This window comes from Pteropus alecto, unplaced genomic scaffold (assembly GCF_000325575.1).
Source record: "Pteropus alecto unplaced genomic scaffold, ASM32557v1 scaffold24, whole genome shotgun sequence".
NCBI classification, from domain to species: Eukaryota; Metazoa; Chordata; class Mammalia; order Chiroptera; family Pteropodidae; genus Pteropus; species Pteropus alecto.
In genome coordinates this window covers 20,382,263-20,403,417 of record NW_006439192.1, presented here as the reverse complement: position 1 = coordinate 20,403,417, position 21,155 = coordinate 20,382,263, and the positions used below count along the sequence as shown (strand labels likewise).

Below are 21,155 nucleotides of genomic sequence, written 5' to 3'. Positions count from 1 at the left end.
GAAATTAATGCAAACCACATATGTAATTTAAAATTTTCTAGTTGTCACATTTTAAAAAGTGAAACAAAACTGATAAAATTAACTTTAATAAAATATCTTATTTAATCTAATATATCTGAAATATTATCATTTTAGCATATATCAATATAAAAAATTAATGTGAGAGTGTGCATTCTTTTTTTTTGCGTTCTATGTCTTCCAAGTCTCATGTGTATTTTACACTTATACGCCATCTCAGTTCTGACTAGCCACATGGTAAGTGTTCCATTGCCACATGGATCCACCATATTGGACAGCCAAGTTTTAGAATTACGACAGTGATAACAGCATTGGCTTTTATTGAAGGCTTGCTGTGTATCAGGCGTTACTTAGTCAAGCACCTTATGTGCATTATTTGTATAAGCCCTACCACGACTCTGTGGATCGGTACTATAATTATTCCCGTTGTATGCAGGGGAGGGCTTATGCCAAAAGCCCTGTTTACTGTTTCACCAATGTAATAAGCGCACTCTAAGATAAGCATTTCCCAATTATTTTAAATCAATTTATTTGTAAAAACAAAAAAGAAAGATAATGAATATTAATAAAATCATTAACATTAGTACAATTGTTAAGACATCTATAGCTTATAAAAGGCATCATAGTTGGGGAAGTAGAAAAGTCCAAATTTAGTATCCTCTAACCTTTTAAAATATGCCTAAAGCCCAACAAGTACTCTTCTGTGACACGAAATCTGCTGAAAGGTTCTTACTGAGAGGCTATTTGGACAATAGGGATCCTTTGGGAACGAAGGAGACTCTAGTGAGTCACATGGCAGGGTAAGATTTATCTTGAATGGAAGCAGCTGGCGGGTCATCATCTGTTCATTCAAGTGCAGATTATGATACAAAATGACTCTAATAATTCAGTAATGCACCACACAACAAAGTTTAGGATCATGGACCGCATATACAGTGGAGGTCCCATAAGATTATCATGGAGCTGAAACATTTCTATCACCTAGTGACCTCACAGCCATGGTAATGTTTAAGCTTGACGCATTACTCACAGGTGGTGATCCTGGTAAACAAATTTACTGTGCTGTTAAAAAAACGAAATTCAACTGCGTAAATTTGAAGCTCTAAGTGGCTTTATTAAGAGATTTGTGAATGAGGTAGCATCCATCTAGCAATGAAGGGTAGCACAAAATGGAGGGTTTGTATAGGAAGAAGGGTGGGGAAAGGGAACTATTAAAAAGAGAGAAGAAAGATTATTTTGGAGCCAGGACACCCTTTCTTTGGGGGAAGAGAAATGTGTCATTAGGGTTTCCTAAAGGGTTTTAGTCATGCAGATTGCATTTTCTTTCTATGGAGGAACGAAGAGTAGTGACCGGTTACCTTACTGGTCGATTATTGATTCCAGAAAATTTCAGACTGGTTGATTATGATTCCATTTCTGGGAGAGGTGGAAACTGCAATTAGATCAGGTATTAAATCTAAGTTTGGTGTCATGGGCTTTTTAGCATGAGTTATGTCATTTTGGCCCTGTGGGTTTATTTCTTAAACTGTAAAACAGTGTGCTACGTTACATAAGCAGCAGCCTCACACATCTCTTGCGTTTGCTGCCCCTCTTGATTGCATCATTTCCTCTTGTGCCTGATTTAATCTCGTGTTGCTTTGTACAATAACCTGCTGTACAGGTTTGTAGCCTGGGAGCAAACAGGCTAGGTGATTAGTAGGCTGTTCCATCTAGGTTTGTGTAAGTGCACTCTATGATGTTCGCACAATGACAAAGTTGCCTAACAACACATTTCTTAGAACATATCCCCATATGATTGTAGTTAAATATGAGGCAATGAGCTTCTCTCAGTATTGAGGTAGAAAGCAGGCAGCTTGGAATTTAAAAATAATGATTGACTTAAGTCAAATAGTTCATCTTTATTAGTTTCCTCAACTTCCGTAGTTTCTCAAAGAAGGCCAACTTTTAAATGTATTTTCCCTTTCATTATAAACGACTATAAGGAGAAAAAAGTAAAAGCAATTTAAAATTTTCTGGGCTAGGCTTCCGTTTTTTGTCAGAATTGTCATTTATCATTTTGACCAAGTAATATGAATATTCTATTTTGAACTGACAGATATTTAAGACATATTAAAATGTGACCATTTAAAATAAATCAACAGAAAAATACATTATTCTACAGGTATGTTTTTTAAAACTCTGGTATATTTTAAAAATAAAGTTAATCTTATTTAAAATTTTAATTAGATATCTCAAACTTAAGTTGTAGTTTTTTTAATTTAAATATTTGTGTAGTTTTAATATGTGAATTATGCTGAAGGAGTTCACGATTTTACCATACTACTTGAAATATAGGAATCACTTTTTTTTTTACATATCGTGCATATTCCTCAGTATTTTTTTAAATTTATTTTTCACTTATATTAAACATACAACATTATATTAGTTTCAGACATTTATATACATTACGAAGTGATCACCCCCATAAATCTATACCCGTCTGACAACGTCGTTGACTATATTCCAGTGCTGTACTTTACATCTCCATGACTATTTTTATAACTGGCAGTTTGTACTTCTTAGTCCCTTTCACCTTATTTCACTTGAAATAATAGTCATCTCTCTTTTTTTTTTTACATATCATGCATAATCCTTAGTATTTTCCATAATCAGTTTCAGTGTCTTTCTTTAATTACAAGGAAAGAATTGGATTTGATCTGTCTCTTAACCAACCTTCATCATATTAATTGTAAAATATATCATGGCGGTTTATACTGCACTAAGATCAGAGGCGCTTCTTTCACCTCCTTTCACCTCTCAGCAGAACTCACTGACTGCTTAAGCATTCTCTTTGTTACGAAGTTTAAAGGATTCAGGGATTTCATCTGCTTACCATAAAGGCTTCTATAAAAATACTTAAGTGTTCCCTTGGTAGGAAGTAACTAGTTTTCCTTCTTAGGGGTGTAAAAGACATAATGAAGCAATGGAAGCCAGGAGTTGGTCTGATGACGCATAGCATCTTCCTTCAGTCATAGTATAAAGAGATCTCATCTCCAATTGCTATGGTTTGAATAGTCTCATCATAAGAAGAAAGAAGCTGTAAAAGTTTGTAACAGATTTTGTCTTTATTCTTTACACTTGCTGAGTTTGTGTGCTGTAAACCACTGGAAGCAAGGAGTTTATTTTGCCCATTATTGTATTCTCGAAGTGCCTGGCATGTAATAGACTCAGAAGTACTTGCCACAAATATTTGCTGAATGAATGAATACATGCATGAATGAAATGAATGGATGAATGAGTAAATACAACTTTTAGATCTTAATTTATAATTCTAGAAGTAAAATGAAAGCTCAGAGTTTGTTGGTGACCCAGTCTGTACTATTTCTTCATTGGCCTTTGGAGGGAGAAGCAGGGGATTGGTGTCTGCCTGCATCATGTCACTGAATGGTCCCCAGTCTCTGCCAACAGATAAGAAATGTCAACAGCTTAACCCAGTAGCTTTCAAAAATAGCATACTTGATGAAACTGGAAATTTGGGTGCATGCTAGAAATAAACCGTTTGCCTTCAGCCTTAAGAAGGATAGGCTGACAATAGATATTCCAATCAGAGATATCTAAAATATTTTTTAAGACCCATGTATAAGTGAGCAACGAAATATCAGATGAAGTGTCTTCCCTCTCAATAAGGTATATTTTCAATGAGTCAGGTAAATCATTTTGAAAACTTCAGGATTATGGCCAGGCACTCTGTTTCTTTAAGATTCCAGTCAAGTTTTCTTGTTTGTTTGTTTTCAATAGTGCTGGGCAGTTTTCCTCAAAATTTAAGCAACTATTTGAACAGTAAACCAAGTTGGTGTGGGTTTCCTGGTTTGTGCCCTCCCCGTCCCCGTAAGGGATGGGGGGGTGTGGCGATTCGGACACGATTTTTTCATCACTTTGCAGACAAGTCCGGCTGCTGTTAATGCTGAAAATAGCTCAAATGCTCTCAGAACAGTAGCACCACCCAGCAGCTGGGATTCTTTCCTCTCTTATTTGCCTTCTCTCTTGCCTTTTTTTTCCCTTTCAGACACTTGGATTGGACTTAATCTTAAATCTCTGGAGTTCAAGACCTTTTAAAAGGGGCTAAATAAACAATCTCTACATGTAAAGGCCACTGACTCCTACTTCCTCTGTTCAGAGCAACTGTTGAACCCTGCTGCCTGGAGGTAAGAGTTTTATTCTGGAATTATTTAATTGGTTTATGATATGTTTATGACTAATGCTTTTTAAATAACTTACTTATAATGAAAATAAGCAGAGGCTGCGAATGATCTTCAGGTAGATACGGTGTCCCAGAATACGGCAGGGGCATCTGTACATTTTTTGTGGCTGTAATTTTAAACTTTGCTTGAAGCTCCCTGTCACGCTGACCTGTAGTACAGACCGGCCTTCGCCTGAGCTGCCCCAGAACCTTAATTACCCCTCTTTGCCAGGGCAGTGAGCAGCCCTTTGAGACGTCATAATTTTGTTGTTTAGACTACTTACTATTTCTAACTAATGAAGGGCATTTTTTTTAAAGGAAAAAGATGCAACCACCTGAGTAAAGAAAATCTATTAGTAATTGTTTTTTAAGGACCACGAGCGAGCTCTATTTTATTTTGTTCTTCCGTCACTGTTTGTTCATTGCTAGTGTGAAAGTAGAAGTTGTTTGTTTGTTTTACTTTTTTGTATGTTCCTAGCACAATTCGGTGACTCAGATCTGAGAATTCCTCACCTAGCCAAAAGTCTTTTGCTAGCAGGTTTCTCTAATGTGACAGCATTATATTTTGGATAGTTTACTGTGTCTCCCGTCCCCACTCCTTATGCTTGCACTTAACATTTTGCAAAGTACTTTGATCTGTGGACTTTAACTTCAAACACAACATTTACTTTGGTTGTGGGTATTGACTACGGTCAGTAAAAAGTCTTTTGTTGTTGTTGTTTCATGCTTTTAAATAATTTCCTTTAAATAATCTATTGGGCTTTGGTTTTCTCTCACTGATATGTCTTACGTTTTACTTGTGAAGGGATCCCTGACTGCAGGGAAAAGTTTCTTTTATGGCAAGGTTCTCTCATCAGATAGACTTTATGACAACTCTCTGCTCCCCAGCAAGCAGCAAATGACAATGCAAAGAATCTGATTCTGTCAACCTCCTCATTTGATTGCCCTGCTGACTCAAAATTACCACATGCCCTAGGGCCTAACTGTTGCCTTTTTAACAGGGACACTGAAATCCTTGGAATTTAAAAATTCTTGTTTCCAAAAAAAGTTTATTGATATCAGTGATGACGTGTCAAAAGAAAGCATGCATTTTAAACACACAGAGATCTTCTGGGTAACTTAAAAAGAAGAAGAAGAAGAAAAATTAAAAAGAAAGAAAGAAAAGAAATTTAAAAAAGAATAGGAAAATAAAGAAAAAAACAAAAAAGACCCTCTGTAGCCAAAAGTCTGTTCTGATAGTAAAACTTCTGATGAATGAAGAATAAGGAATATTTTTTTAAAAAAGTATTTCCTAAAAGAGGCAATGTGGCACTTTCTAACCATTCAATTAACTTCTAAATGTTCTCTTTATTTTAAAGAAAATTCATGTGAATATTACATAAGTTTGTTACCTTTTTTTCTCCACCCCAGGCAGAGGGTATTTTCAAAGTGCTCAGCCAGATAGTGAGTTTGACGGTCCCTGGCAAACTGTCCCTGCCTGATCTGTTGAAGGTTAGGAGTAGAATGAGCCTAATCCTGTCAGGAGACCATTTAACTCCAAGTCAAGGACTCCTCAGAGCTGATGCAGTCCACTCCGGTATTCTGCACCTTGCTGAGAAGGAAGGAAGCAAGTGTCCACAGAACAAGATTTCAGAGGGGTGGAGCTAGGGAGAATGCTGTGAGAGAGGTTTCTCCGGATTAGATGCAATATGATCTCTAGAATTTGGACTATTCGTAGGAAAACGCAGAGATGTTCAGTCCAATTTTTATTTCCAAACACTGGACATTTAATTGCTACTTCCCCCCACCCCTTCATTCTGCATTGTAGGGAACATTTTAATCATCACATTTTTGTGATGGGTCAAAATTCTAAATCCTCCAGTTATTTTGAGCATGGACTTCACTGCCTTTGGGGATCTAGAATGTTCTCCTAATACTAGAAAACCCTGATCTGGCATTGCTGAGCGCAAGTATATTACTAAAGGTAATACAAGTTCATTTGCAGAATCCAGTGGCACCGGGATGAAATGGGTTTGGAGGATGATAGATGGCCGTTTCATTCTTGGGGAAGCTATTTTTTCCTATTTTGTTGTTGTTGTTTTGTTTCTTTGTGTCTCTTCACCCCTGAAACTTTGGATTGTTTGAATGTGAAACTCCAGGTGAAACCTAGCCAAAGCCACTGAGTTTCACACAGGTTCCACATGAAAGAAGTATTTTACCCAGCGTCGCTCAAAACTTGGCCCATGTTTTGCCAGAAGTTTCATGAATGTCAGTGAGCCTGGATTTGAAACATAATCCAAAGCCAGGTGACTTCTAGTGACTCTGAGGCTTAATTGTATAAGTATAGAATCTGTCAAACAAGGACATCCCTTATTTTCACGTCTTCTGTAATTTCATTGTGTACACACATTTTTTCCAACAAACTCCCATTTGGTCTATGATACTTTAAAGCCAAGTTCAATCCTAATATAAACTTTTATAGTTGTGGTATTTAAGCACTGGCAACCAGAGTTTGCATTTTAAATTCCTACACAGTCTGAACCACAGTGGTGTGAACATGTTGGTATAATTCAGCTGAAGGAAGTCCCAGGAGAGTCATGGAATGTCTTTCTTTGCTTAAATATACCTCTGTGCTCATGAGGAACAAACAGTAACATTTTGTCCTGGTCTAGCCACTTGACAGTATGCTTTTTGTTCACTCTCCAAAGGTGGTGTCAAATATATTGGTGGAAAAATAATAAACTTCCAGATATTTTTTTTTCGCCTGTTCAAGTGATACGCTCCTAGAGAACATTGTAAGCATTGAAAAGTTCGGTACTATTATTTGTAACGTAATGTAAATGAGAATAAAGACGTACTCAGCAGAGACAATTTCCTTCAGAAAAGTTTGGTGATTTGGAGCTGATGTGTGTGTTAATAGTCAGTAGGGCACGTTGTGAAGGTGTGTGTGTGTGTGTTCTGGGAAGGGGTAGTGGTAGGTGGAGAGGAAAGGGGATTCGTAAGCTTTGTACAGCAAATCTGTCACATCTAAAGCAAAGATAATCAAGCCCAGGATCTGAAAACATTTCTTTCTTTTGTTAATCATATAAATTTGTGTTGGCTGAATATTGAATTTTTTTGGTATTATTTTTCTTATTGAAGACACCACATTCTGATCATTAGGATTCCAGAAATGGCAAATAACTTCCAATGGAAATATGACAAATTGGGAGAGCTATGTACTTGTAGATAAAGTTGCATGAGCCAATCTTAGAAAGATCTACAGGGATCTTTAGCCATTGTTGATGCTAAGCAACCCAGGAAACTAGGATTTGATATGTCATTTTATTAGTTGAAGGATTTCTCAATTCATTTGAAGGATTTTTATAAAAATGAACTTATGGCTTCATTAATGATTTAATCAGACTGAATTTAGTAAGATTTATAGTTATTTATTATAAAATTAAGTTGTCATCAAATTTCATTTTGAAAACTTTGTAGTCATATTTTTGTTTAAAAATATAGACTTTTTATTAAAGATACAGTTTGTGTTTTAGCAGGTGATTTGCAAAATAACTAATTAATCCCATACTAAGTAAAGCATTTGAAAAGCTAATAATAAATAACAAAACTTGTGGGTTCTATATGTAAGAGCTGCATTTGAACACTGACCTTACTATTCAGGTCAGCATATGTATCAGCATATCTGATTTTATCCCAAAACTAGTACAATGAGCCAGAGGAAAAGAAGATGCTCAAATGGAGGTGCTAGAGAAAATAAGAGACTACAATTCAGGACTATCCTACAAGGAGATTCTCACTAAATACATCAAGATATAAGAAACTCAATATTTGGGAAACAATCATCTATAATAACACAGGAAAAGGGAAAGGGCACAATACCAGGTTGAAAACAAATACCAAATTTGTGCATGTGTAAATGTTTCTTTAACACACTATAAGGCCCTCTCCTTTCAAGAAAGACCTCACTAGTCATTTAAGAATGCAAAAATCAGTCCCTTAGAAATCTTCTCCTGTGCTCAATTTATGGTCAGAAAAAGGGGTCCGTGTAATACTTATCCATTCCTCTAGGATATATTATTAAAAGTTAAATTTATATATGCATCATATTTGTTTTCATAAAAAAGAAATTAGTATCAGTCTGATCAGACCATGATGACACAAAATAAAGTATCCCCCCAATACACCTAAGAGGATCATTTACCTGAAGCAGATAAACAATCATTTCCAGGAAAGTCACTGTTCTCCGACTAAATTTTTATTTGTTATTTGGATAGTATAATCATCTCTGAAATAAGAAGTAGTACTTAAAATAATGCTTTAATAATTACAGTACTCAAATACAACAATGATCTTAAAGCCTTCTTCTCGTACCTATCCAAGATGGACTGTCAAAAAGATGTGGGCATTTCTTACAGGTTTAAATGTAGAGACTGTTAGGAGATGTCAGGTCTCCTTAATGCCACGCTCGTGCTGAGCTTATCCTGGGGAATCACGGAGTAGGAGACCCCAGTGACCCTCTAATCATTCTTATCTCCATGGGGAAGTCAGCTCACTGGGTTTGAGTTAAAATAGAGAATGGAGAAGGAAATTCCTCTTTCTTCTAATTGGGCTGAGGACCTCCCTAAGGCTTTTGGTACAACATTTTTTTTTTCTTTTCTCATGGCATTATCCCTCTTTTCTGTTATTTCCACTTCTCTTTTTCCAAGAGAAACAAAAGCCTTCCCTTGCAAACTTCACCATTCTTGAGTTGTTGAAGGAAGAAAAAGCCCCAAGGTAGCTAGCTTTGGTGGCTGCAAGATTCACACATGTTACAAAGCTGGCCCATGTCCCTCTGAGTTAGAAGAACATCTTCATGTGCCTTACAGACAGAGTTATGTTTAATAACTGTTGAATACTTCATATCGGAATTAAAAATATAATGGACACAAGGGCAGCCCCTTAGGTCAGAACAAAATATCCATTTTTTGTTAACCAAACTTTATTTTAGAACAATTTTAAACTTAGAGACTGCTTTCTATTAGAATTTGTCTGATGTTTCTTGATGATTAGACTGGCCTTATGGGTTCTGGGGAGGAAGACCACAGACATAAAGTGCCATGCTCATCGTGTCATATCAAGGGTACGTACCATCAACATGAGGTATCACTGTGGATATTGGCCTTTGATCACCTGGCTGAGAGAGTGTTGGTCAGGTTTCTCCACTGTAATGTCACTCTTTCTCCCCTTTTCCATATTGTACTCTTTTGGAAGAAGTAACATTGTACAGCCCACACTAACAGAGTAGAGTTATGCTCCTCCTGATGGAGTATCTAAATTATTTGGAATTCTTCTGCATGGAAGATTTGTCTTTTCTCTCCAATTTATTTAAGTTCAATCATTTGTTTATATCAGTATGAATACATGGATATTTATTTTATACTTTGGATTATAATTCAATACTACTTTACTTATTTTGTTGCTCAAATTTTTCTAGCTTTAGGTATTGGCATCTCTTTTTCTTGGCTCCTGTGTCCCTTTGACGTATTCTCATCATTGTGAGGGTTTTTTTCCTGGTATCATAAGGTGCTCCAGGCTTGTTTTGTGTATTTCCTGCCTCAGTCCTAGAATCAGTCATTTCTTCAAGAAGCTCTTGTTCCTTTTATTGAAGAATGAGGTTAGCAACCAAGACCAGGGCATCCATTTTAATATTTGAACAAGATCTTATCAGCCACTTACTTTTTCACTTGAAGAATTTTTTTTTTTATTATTTATGGATTTTCAGCCTGTGGCTGGTAATACCTTCATGTGATATGTAAAGATAAGCTTCCTTGCCTTTTCAGATTAACAGGCTACGTGTTGCCCTCACATACTCTCCTGTCCTTCATTTTGAAACAAATTCAATTAAATATGATCAAATCTGTTTTTTATTGTTAAGTTTGGTGGGAGATTCAAGGTCTTAGATGTAGTCCTCAAAAGTCTCAAATGCAGTCTTAAAAGGAAGAAATCAGTTGTTTCTTTCTTAAATAAATGTAAGGACATTATGCATTATTTAAAATATGATCAATCAAGACTATTAATTGAATATGGAATTCTGTTACCAAGCCTTCCACTTATTGTGTGCAAAGAACTGTGCCACACACAGATTAGCACTCTGGTGGGACAATCAGACAACACACCTAGATAATAACAGTGATGTAGAGGTCCACAGGGCTATCAGAACACAGAACTGGGGTTGGAAGTCAGGCATCTATAGTGCTAGAAAATCAGAGACATTATCACAGATGGAAAAACTGTATTTAAATTGGAACTTTGAGTCGGATAAGAGAGCATTCAAATGGAAAAAGGTGATTGTGACCAAAGACTCAGGAGAGACAACTCGGTACTCAGAGACTACCCAGAAATCTGGTATAGCAAAAACTTAGGTCTAATGGGAGTGTCCCCAGAATGGTGTATCGGGTTGGCATTTATTTGTTGAGAAGAAAATTTTCACAATTAGGTTCATATGTTAGTATTATTGCTGATCAATGTTCAAAATGATTAGAGAGATGAAACCCTGAACACCCCCTTTGAAGTAGATGTAACTGAGAGGAAGGGGACAGAGATAAGAACAGTAGAAATGAAAAGCCAATATCAGCCGGTGCAGAGTATGAGGCATCAGAACCGTTCAATACTGTCCTCTTTAGCTAGACTTTGTCCTAGAAATTAAACCTTTACCTGCAAAATAATTGCACCTGTAATTTTACTTAAAACTCAGTATTATCAGAAATAATAAGTTGTATTTTTCTTGTTTCACCAAATGCATAGCTATTTCATCTTCAATAATTACTTTGATTTCTTTGATTATCTATTTTAATGTTTGGTGGTATTACTATTAAGATAAGTTTGGTCATGCAGGCATTATGTGCCCAGTGTACAGATGAGGATAGCGATACTCAGATAAATTGCTTCATCATCCACTCTACATGCTAGTAAATAGCAAATGGTAGATTGACTCTCATGTCAAGATCTTTCAAAGTGTGCCATTCCACCCAGTTTCAAAATACAAAGACATAAAAAAGGTTAGAAATAATAGCCAAAGGATAACAAGAAAACTATTGTCCAAGAGATAAAAGAGATATTTTTGAATTATAACAAGTTTTGACTTTCTATCTTTCACTGAGAGAAAAGGGGATGAGGATTATAGAGAAAGACATGAATGTGCCATGGCATAATGAACCAAAGATATGACTTGGCTGATTGAAACCAATGATAAAGGACAGCAAAAAAGAATCAGATTAGTAACTTGATACTGTGTAAATAAAATAATGTACTCTTATGAAAAGTCTGTTTGATATTAGAAAAGATAGAAAAGAAACATTAATCTCTTGTTCTAAAGATAAATTTGGGCCTGAAAAAAAGAAATTGAATTTAGTTTAATGGAAAAACACATGTACAGCATATGTTTTTAAAGCATTGTATTTTGGTTACTTTGACCGTTGCATATCCTGATCCAAGTACAACTTTGAATTGGTTTAATTCTAGTGGAATCATTGCTCTTGACATGTATTCAGCTCAGTGGTACTTCTCTCATTCAATTTTGCAAACCTAAGAAATTTGGTTGGTTTTTAATTTAGTTCCAAGTAGTGTTCAGAAATTTTGTGTTTGTTTAAGCTGACCATTTAAATATTTTAAAACTACACAGAACTCAACTTTTAGAACAAATTCTTAATGTTAAAAATACCCAAGAATAAAAAACAAACAAACAAACAAACAAAAAACAGGAATGTTGAAGTAACATATGGTGCATTTTACGTGAATTTAATGAACATACAACCAAATATAGTTAACAAATATAGTTTTGATCTATAGATCAAAAAAATATTTTCTATTTTACATGATTATTTTTACTATGAAAGTATTCACTTTAAAAAAAAATTATTATATTGAGACAGAAGACCATGGTTAAGAATGGAAAACTATCCAGAAGCAAATATGGCTATCTCAATGTGCAATTAGATTAGAAACCACATCCTGTGGTTCCAGCGGTGCCAAGGGTTGGAAGGTATGGACTGGCATCTGGTCAACCTTCATGTGCACACCTGCAAATAGACGAGAACAGTGAGCCTGTACTGAAGGATTCAGCAGAGGAGTGTTGGAGATAAAAAGGAAGTTCTGTGCTAATGTAAGAAGGTGTTAAATGTCAAGGATCTAGGCCTCATTATGAAGTAGGAAGTGGTCATTGTCTCTGACTGCATAGTGCAGTAAAATGCTAACTTTGGAAGAAGTAAATAGCTTTATCATTTCTTAGAGGTTGAATTTAAGTAAGAAATCAAATTGTTTGCTATAAAAATTATTTTATAACTCGAAATATAAATTGTTTTATATTTTTAAGTTAGTTAAACAAAATAAAAATTTTAATCAATTATTTTATTTATAAATTGTTTTTATAATTTGAAATATAAATTACTTACATATAAAAAGTGAACAATTGTTTGCAAATTGTTTAATATAAAAATTAATAGTTTACCGTTACTACTTCTGACACAGAATTAAGTTATCAAAATCTGCTTTTAATATCAACTATGATTATCTTCATTCAAGACAGAATAAAACCAAAATTAGATATAAACAAGTTTCTAAATTTTATATTAATATCACAGACAACTGTGGCTTATGATGAAAAACATTTAAAAACCAGGTAAAGGAATAAAAAACTGAGTGAAAAGGTAAATTCAGTAAGAGACAATTTTTTTGTATAAAGAATAATGAAAGGTTTTTTTGATAAAAAAAATTTTTTAAGGCGACTACTGGTCTCCATTATAAAATATATTTCATGTTAGTTTATGTTTGAGCAACTTTACTTTATAAATTGTTGGTTGCAATTTATGTTCCAAAATTAATTTAGAATTGGCACTCAGGCTTTCTTTGTCTAATATGGTGAGATTCTCACTTAAGAACCTCAGCTTGTGCAAAACTTGTCTGGAAACAAAGTGATAATTTTTATGCTAAGGTGAGAAAACTTGATTGGAGTGAGATTTTTTATCCTCCTTACAATATTTTATCTATTTCGGATATTGAAATTAAACAAAAAGCATTGAGGGAGAAAAATCGTTTTGTGTGCACATCATAATTTTATATATTCACATACACCCTTTTTCTAGTCAATATTCTGAATGACTGAATAAGAGCAGATGTGTAAAAACACTTGACAGAAGACCATTTTGTATTTTTCAGTAAACATTATAGCTTGGTAATTTTAACACTTGACTCTGTTTTTCAAATAACCTACATATCAATCAGAAAGGAGGAAAATTAGGAGTGTTTTAAGTGACTACAGAAAATGACTTTTAATGCCATAAACAATTTCATATTTATTGAATGAAATATTGTCAAAAGGATCTTTTTATATTGCTTCAGTCATTTATTACTTAAAGACTCCTTTCACCATCCTATACGAATCATATGGAGTTTAAAACTTAATACTCTGACACTCTGACTGTAGACAAATCTCAATGCAGAAAACATTTATAAATTTCAAAACAATCTTTCAAGATAAAAATTCACAACCAAACATAGGAAAGAATTGCTTTAACCTTAAAAAAAAAAAGCATCAATTATAAAAACCTATATCATAAAAGTACACAGAAATATATGGACTGAAAAAATAAGAAATTCCTTTGGAGGAAGGGAGGATAGCTCAATCAAAGAGGTGTACTACAGGCTTTAATTGAATTCAGATTGTCTTTTATTTTAAGATGAATGGTGGGCACATGGATATTTGTTATATTATTTTAATCTTTTGAATGTCTGAATAAAGACTTGCATCAAAAAGTATTTTCCCTCCAGCTCCCATGCCTTAAATTTAAGAGACATTCTAGATACAGAATAAATTTGTCATCTGCTAATATTGAGACAGTATTAATATTTTTTTAAACTTAAAGCAGCCCAGATTTTCTGAAAATGTACAGAAAGGAAAAAGTGCAACTGGTATCATATTTGCCCTATATTTTTGTATTTTTGTCTAGGTCCAAAACTTCTATAATGGTAAAATAGAAAAGAAAATAAATTTAGATCTTTAGCAGACAAATATTTATTGTAAACCTCCAAGATCATTTTTATAGTGTGTATCATTGCACAAGGCATTGTTATATATGATTCTTTAAACCTACTAAATGTGATATTTGCTCTTTAAATTATTAAGTGATTTATCATTATGCTTTATGAGAATTTGTTTGAATCCAGCAATGAATAAGCATATTTTATCTTCTTGTTTCAAGATGCTACATGCAATAAATGTGTGAAAAGTGATTTTATAACATATAGGCAATCTTCTCAGTTGAATTGAATTTATTCAAAATATTCACATATATATAACTCTTCCTTCGTTTTTACACTTAATGTTTCTTTGATATCAAGGGAGAAAAGCCTAATGATTTTTTTCATTACTATTCCATAGGAATCAATGGTTAATTTTGAGAATTTTTATTTTGATTTTTTTCTACTTGTTTTAGGCATAGAATCGCTCCACTGTGCTAAAATAGAAAAGCCAGCAGACATCAGTATCTTTTTCAGAATTTTGACAAATGTTGAATAATAGTGAATGATTTTTTACTGTTCTTATTTTATGACAAGTAATTTTACATGTACTCTTAAAATTCAGCACAAGCCAAAAGTTCTTAATTTTAAATCATAAAATTCAAAGAAAAAAAGATAATTTCTATGTTTCTAGGTAAAGTCCATGAAAGTATATGAAAATATTTAAATGATAAACACGTTGAGAGAAACCATGAAATTCTAACACAAGGGATAACTTTGAATTTCCTCATATCATCATTACTAACGCTGGGAAACCAAATATTACATAATTACCAAGAAGTACTGTTTGAAAGCAAATGTAAAAAAAAATAAAAAAGACTTTCAGATTACTGGCGTTAGATACTCTTGATTCCCTGACCTTCATCAGAATCTCTTCTCCTTTTGCTTTCTGTGACGCAAGAATTTTCCTCCAATCTCTGCTTTCTTCTGCATTTCACTTACTGGTGCCTCTCTCTTGACCTTAAAGCTATTCCCTCCAGTTCTGTCCCTTTTATCTAATCTCCCCTGACTTCACCGGTTTCCTCCCTTATGATAATCTCAAGATCTATCTCTCTATCCCTGATCTCTGTCTGGAGTTCCAGACTCACCAATCCAAGTAACTGCTAGACATCTCATTTGAATGTCTGTCACATACCTCAAACTCAGTAGGTCTAAAATTCATCATCTTCCACCTCCCAACCTGTTCTTCTTCCCCAGAGCTATACTTTAATAATTGTGTCACCTAATTACTCAGGACTAGAATCTTAAACATTCAAATTTTTCTACATACCAACTTGGTCACTACTCATTGATTCCGCCTACAGGCACATCTTCACCTCTTGCCCTAGCTAGAAGGCTGTTGCAACATTTTTGACTAGAATTTCTCAGTAGTGTCCTGACCACTCTACATCCATTCTCTCTGCCTTCCAGTCTAATCCCTTAAGGCCAGAATTCTTTTACCAATATAAACACGTTTCACACGTAGAATTCCCATCAATCAAACTCCCTATTATATAGCATATACAGTCACTTTGCTTTCTCTTCAGGATTTAGGGACCAGGAAAATTGACCATGTCAACCAAAGGAAGTAAATTCAGTACCTGGAGTTTAGCCTAAATAGCCCCTTGTTTTCCCACATAAAAGGCAGAGCTGTCAACTTTTCCAGACTCAATAGTAAGGAAAGGGCGTGGCTTACTGTACCAGGCATGGAACAGAGATCCAATGTCTGTCCTGTTACTTATCTCAAAGAACCCTTTACCTCAAATTTCTCCTGACAGAGTAATGACTATGTTCACAGACGACCTGTGTCATTGCCACTTATTAAATATTGATATGACGGTTGTAGGCAAATGCTAAATGGTAAACATGTTAAAAACATATTAAAAAATCTGTCAAAAAATTCTGGCTATAGTCAGAATGCAAAGTTTTAAACCGCAAACTCCATATGGTAAACATGTGATCATGAAAAGAGTCTTTAAGAAATCAATGACTGAAGCATATAAAATTAGATTCTTATGACTATTTTATTCGATGAATATGAAATTGCTTAGGCGTTAAAAGTTATTATCTGGGGACACTTAAAACAGTTTGGGTTTTATTAGTAAACTCCTAATTTCCTTCCTTTCTAATTTACGTGTAACATCATTCATCTTAGATATATGCACAGCCAAGTGTTAAAGGTACCCAGCTGTAATGTTCAGTAAAAAATACAAAAACAAGGGACAGAATCATATCCTGGGAGAGCATTGAATTATTACCATAATTAAAGTAAATATAACTATCTTATTCTCATGTTATGAAGGATGAAATTCCAAATACCAATCCTCAGGATCTTTTAACATTTATGGGAACATTGGTCTTTATGCCATTTAATCAATAATTGTTGTCCTGGCCTCTGGGGCAGTCTTTCTGGGGACTACCCTGTGGAGCTTACAGTACAGTGTGAAACGGTTAAGGAAAGGTTAATTGCCCAAGTAGTCACGTGTTTTAAATTGTAATAAGATCTGTGAAAGAAAGATGCAGGAGGCTACGAGCAGAATCTACAATTTTGAGAACCAAAGGTCAATAACAAAAAGGCTTCTAGATTTGGATCTTAGTTAAATTATTTGGACAATGAATTACTTGGGTGGGATGGAAATCAGAAGAGGCATTGCACTATGCTGAGAATGAGAGCCCCTTTGGTCAGTAGCTGAGAGTGAAGAATAGAGAGATGGCCATGATTCCTCCAAAAACCTATATGTCAGGCATTATCATGAACACCTACTCTCTAAATGCCAATGAATTTATGTAATGGCCTTTGTCTCTTGGGAAAATACCTTTAGAATGATAGCTAGCAGTACTGGTATATATAAATTTCCCATGGATTATAGTGACAGTATTGTATTTGCTCTTATTTAAATATTGAAGGAGTGTGATTTCTAAAATGACCTATGAAAGATGAACGTGACTTTGAGCAAATTTTATTTGAGTTTTGACTAAGGATTTTTAAAATAAACATCCAAAGAAAAAGTCCAACAGAGTGATATTGAAACAAAGCTTCTCAATGAATAAAGACCTTACTGATTGCAGCTATGAATTCAAGTCTTTTGACATATAGTCAGATGTTTGCTTCAAAGCATATAAGAAATTAAAAGTGAAAGAAAAAGTTTAAAGTTTTTTTCCTCACATTGAACTTCATTTCAGAGAAATACAAATTTCGATGTAAAAGATATATTTCTTCCATAGATCAACACAAATTGTGTGTGTGTGTGTGTGTGTGTGTGTGTGTGCGCGCGCGCGCGCGCGTGCGCACACATTAACTAAATCTCGTGGTTGGGGTTATAGCTGTTAATTATTATTATGGAACTGAGATAATCATTTAAATAAAATATTTTCTGCTTTAATAGTATGGTAAATTATTCAGGGTAGGGTTAATAATAATTTTTTCTTCTGCTTCTTATACTTTCATTCACATTTTTTGAAACTGGCAAAAAGGTTGATTTAAGGATTTCAGTGTTTTCAAACAAAAATATCTACATGCAACTAAAAAGGGGGAAATGCGGTTTTTGATGCATTACATGATTTTATTTTACTGGGTTTGTTCATGAACTCATTTCTAAAAGGCAGCTGAGCACTTATATGGCATTTCTTTTCCAGGGATCAGTATTACTCTAGAAAATGCTGTTGAAATCAGAAAGTGGATGTCTATATGGCTATGTTATGTTAAATTTTCATATTATTCCTTCCTCATATTTGGCTGAACCATGGACAGTAACAAAAAGGAGTAAAAGAGAATGATAAAAGATGAGTCATTTCCAATTAAATGAACATTAAACAAAGTACACATAGTTGTTCCTGATATGAATTGAACCTGAGAGCTGGCAAATTTGGACATGCATAGAGAATGGAAATATGTTGAATAAAGTAGAAATCAAAAGAGATGTTGGAGACCCTTAACCTGTGCTGTCCTTGAGTATACACCATTTCAATGAGCCAGTTTGCAGTGGAAAACAGAAATTTACTACATTGGAATATCAAATTGCTATGGCACAGAATACTTCATAGAAGTTGAAGATCAATCTTTATCAATTGCTAAAGTTGACTTAAATATTGATAACAAATATAGGATTTTGCAAAATTTGATAAACTTTAAAATAATGTAATAGCAATATAAGACCATGAAAGCAATTAACAGAATTATAACTATGAAATCTTATGGATTTATTCTAGACTTACCATCTGGAAAATCATTATCTATCTTTGAATATTTATCATTGGGAATAACTTCTTAGAGCATTCATCCAAAGTGCAGCTAAATCTTACCAAATTATTTCAGTTTCCACATTCTTTAAAAATTGTAAAGAAAAGAAAGTCATTCAACACCTAGGAAACTCATCTCTTTCAGAGATTTCTTAGGTCTCCTCTCCTTTATTCCTTCACTGTTTTGAGATTCCGTCAATTATTGTCACTATGTTCTCTTTATTCACTGTCATTAAGACTATACCGTGTCATATAGTCTTGTAGTTCAATCACCTCTTCCCTTTCGACACACACACAAACCTTATTCTATTTCTAGACACGATCAGCCCTATGCATCCACAAGTTCCACATCCTCAGATTCAACCAATTGTGGATCAAAAATATTCAGAGAAAAAAAAATCTCAGAAAGTTCTTAAAAGTAAAACTTGAATTTGCCACACACTGAGTACTTCGCTGAATCCATGAGAATGAAGTGATGTGTGGGCACACCGTGCCGTGGCTTATATGCAAATAAATATGTTTTATGCAAATAGTGCACTATTTTACATAAAGGACTTGAGCATCTTAAGATTTTGGTATCCATGAGGATCCTGGAACGAATCCCCTGCAGATACTGAGAGACCAGCAGATACTGAGAGACCAACATATCAAATGGATCACTTTGCCCTCAACTATGAAAACAGGACAGCAGCACCTAATAATGTGCGGTATTGTGAGAATTACTGAGAAAAAAGCAATCAACTTTCTTAGGTTATTACTTGAAAGGTGCGTTCCTTATTTTAGGCAGAAAAAGTTTTAACTCCTACTTCATATCTTTAAGCAGGAAGCTATTATCTTTCCTGCAGGCTTTTGGCATACCATAGAGTTGCTTCATTTCTGAACTTGGAAAGACTGATCTCCTCATCACTCTAGAGATAGCATCATCATTCACTCACACAGATACAATCTAGTACCTCCTAAGAGCAAAGCACTGTTCTGATTGCTTGGGACACATCAGTGAACAACAGTGAAAAATTCTTGCCCCCAAAGAGCTTACATTGGGGATAAACAACAATAGAAGATAAACATTGTAAGAAATTACATAATAAATAAGAAAGAATGCTTTAAAAATATGGCAGGGCTAAGAGGATCTAGAGAATGTGTTGAGGACAGTGCAGCTTAGAATTTTAAATGTCGAGCTCGAAGGAGGTGAAGAGTTATCCCTATGGCTACCTGGGGGAGATGTGTTCTAGGCAGAAGGAACTGCTCTGCAAAAGCTCTAAGACAACCATGGCTTCCCTGTTTAAGGTACAGCAAGGAGGCTGTTCTGACTTCAGCCAACAGAGAAAAAGAGATGAGATCAGAGGGCACTTAACACTATGAAAAGATCACCCTGACAGCTACTGGAGAGTAGTCTGTAAGAAGGATATGGTGGAAGCTGAGAGACTAATTAGGAAGCCAGCGCGATAGCCAGGTGAAAGAGGATGATGGCTGAGAACAGGGTGGAGATAAAGGAGATGGTCTCCATGGGTGTCCAGTGCTTTGGGACGGACACTTCAGGATTGAGAGGTTAGGAAGAAGAGGAGAAACCAAGCAATGACACAGAGAAGGCATGTCCAGGGAGAGAGAAGGAAAAGCAAGAGGGCACAGGGTACTGGAAGCCAAGAGAAGAAAGTGTATCAGAGGAGGAGGTGTGATCAAGTAAGATGACAACCAAAACTTGGCTAGTGAATTTTACAATTTGGAGATTGCTTGTGCCCCTGACAAGAGCAATTTGGTGGAGTGGTATAATGCTAGAAAGTCTTTTGTGTTAAATTTAATAAAAGACTGAAGTGCTTGTTTTTGTTCATGGTTGATACCCTTTTTATTGATTTAAACTTACACATTATTTTACCCTATATACCCAGGAGTCATATATTCCAAGGCCACTGGACTGAGAGTACATAAATGCCACTGTCTGATGGAATACATATATTCAGGTCTATAAACCGAGCACTGTAACTTAGAGCGCTTCCTGCAGATGATTCTGACCGTTGAGTATTTGTATACAAACCATGATGATATCCAGAAGAAGAATGCTTTGCTTTTATATTTATAGGTTATTTCATTGAAATAGGTATCAATAAGTATATTTAGTCCAAGAAAATACAACTGACATGTAGCACAAGCAAAATTATGCTGACTTACTGGCAATTTGTGGATTAGGGCCTGAGAGTTTCTACACCACCATTCTTACTAATCGTGTAAACAATTGCATGCCTTGACGTCAGCAATGTTATGAACAGCAGCCTCTACACAATCGTACATATACCAAATATAAAAGTCTATGTTCTGGTCATCATTCTCTGTATTAAAGATCTATAGCAGTTTCCACATATTACACTCATTCACATTAGTGGGCCAACCAATTTGTATAAGCTGTTGCTTGAAAGAAATTTCTATAAGAGTAAAATGAGACAACCATTATGGATATCATCTTTAAATACTTGAACCTATATTTACCATCCTGTTGTGTAGATCTAACTGGAGGGAAAGAAGAAGTTTTAAAAGACTTGAAATAGCTGAGCTAATTTATACCCTTGTCTCTGTGATGTATTATACAATATGGAGCAATCCTATACCAAATAGATTTCTCTTTGCTAGACTTTTGTGCCTTTGTGTAGTGATTTTGTTACCTTGAAGGATA

At 34.8% G+C, this 21,155-nt stretch overlaps 1 protein-coding gene across 1 annotated transcript in view; it reads left to right on the top strand.

Annotated features, from left to right (window-relative positions):
* The window catches only part of SORBS2 (sorbin and SH3 domain containing 2), a 299,053-nt gene that overhangs the window by 132,559 nt on the left and 145,339 nt on the right, over positions 1 to 21,155 (top strand). Inside the window, exon 2 of the mRNA XM_006916395.3 lies at positions 4,064 to 4,202. The gene's annotated coding sequence lies outside the window, so the exon portion shown is untranslated. The remainder of the gene's footprint in view (positions 1 to 4,063; positions 4,203 to 21,155) is intronic.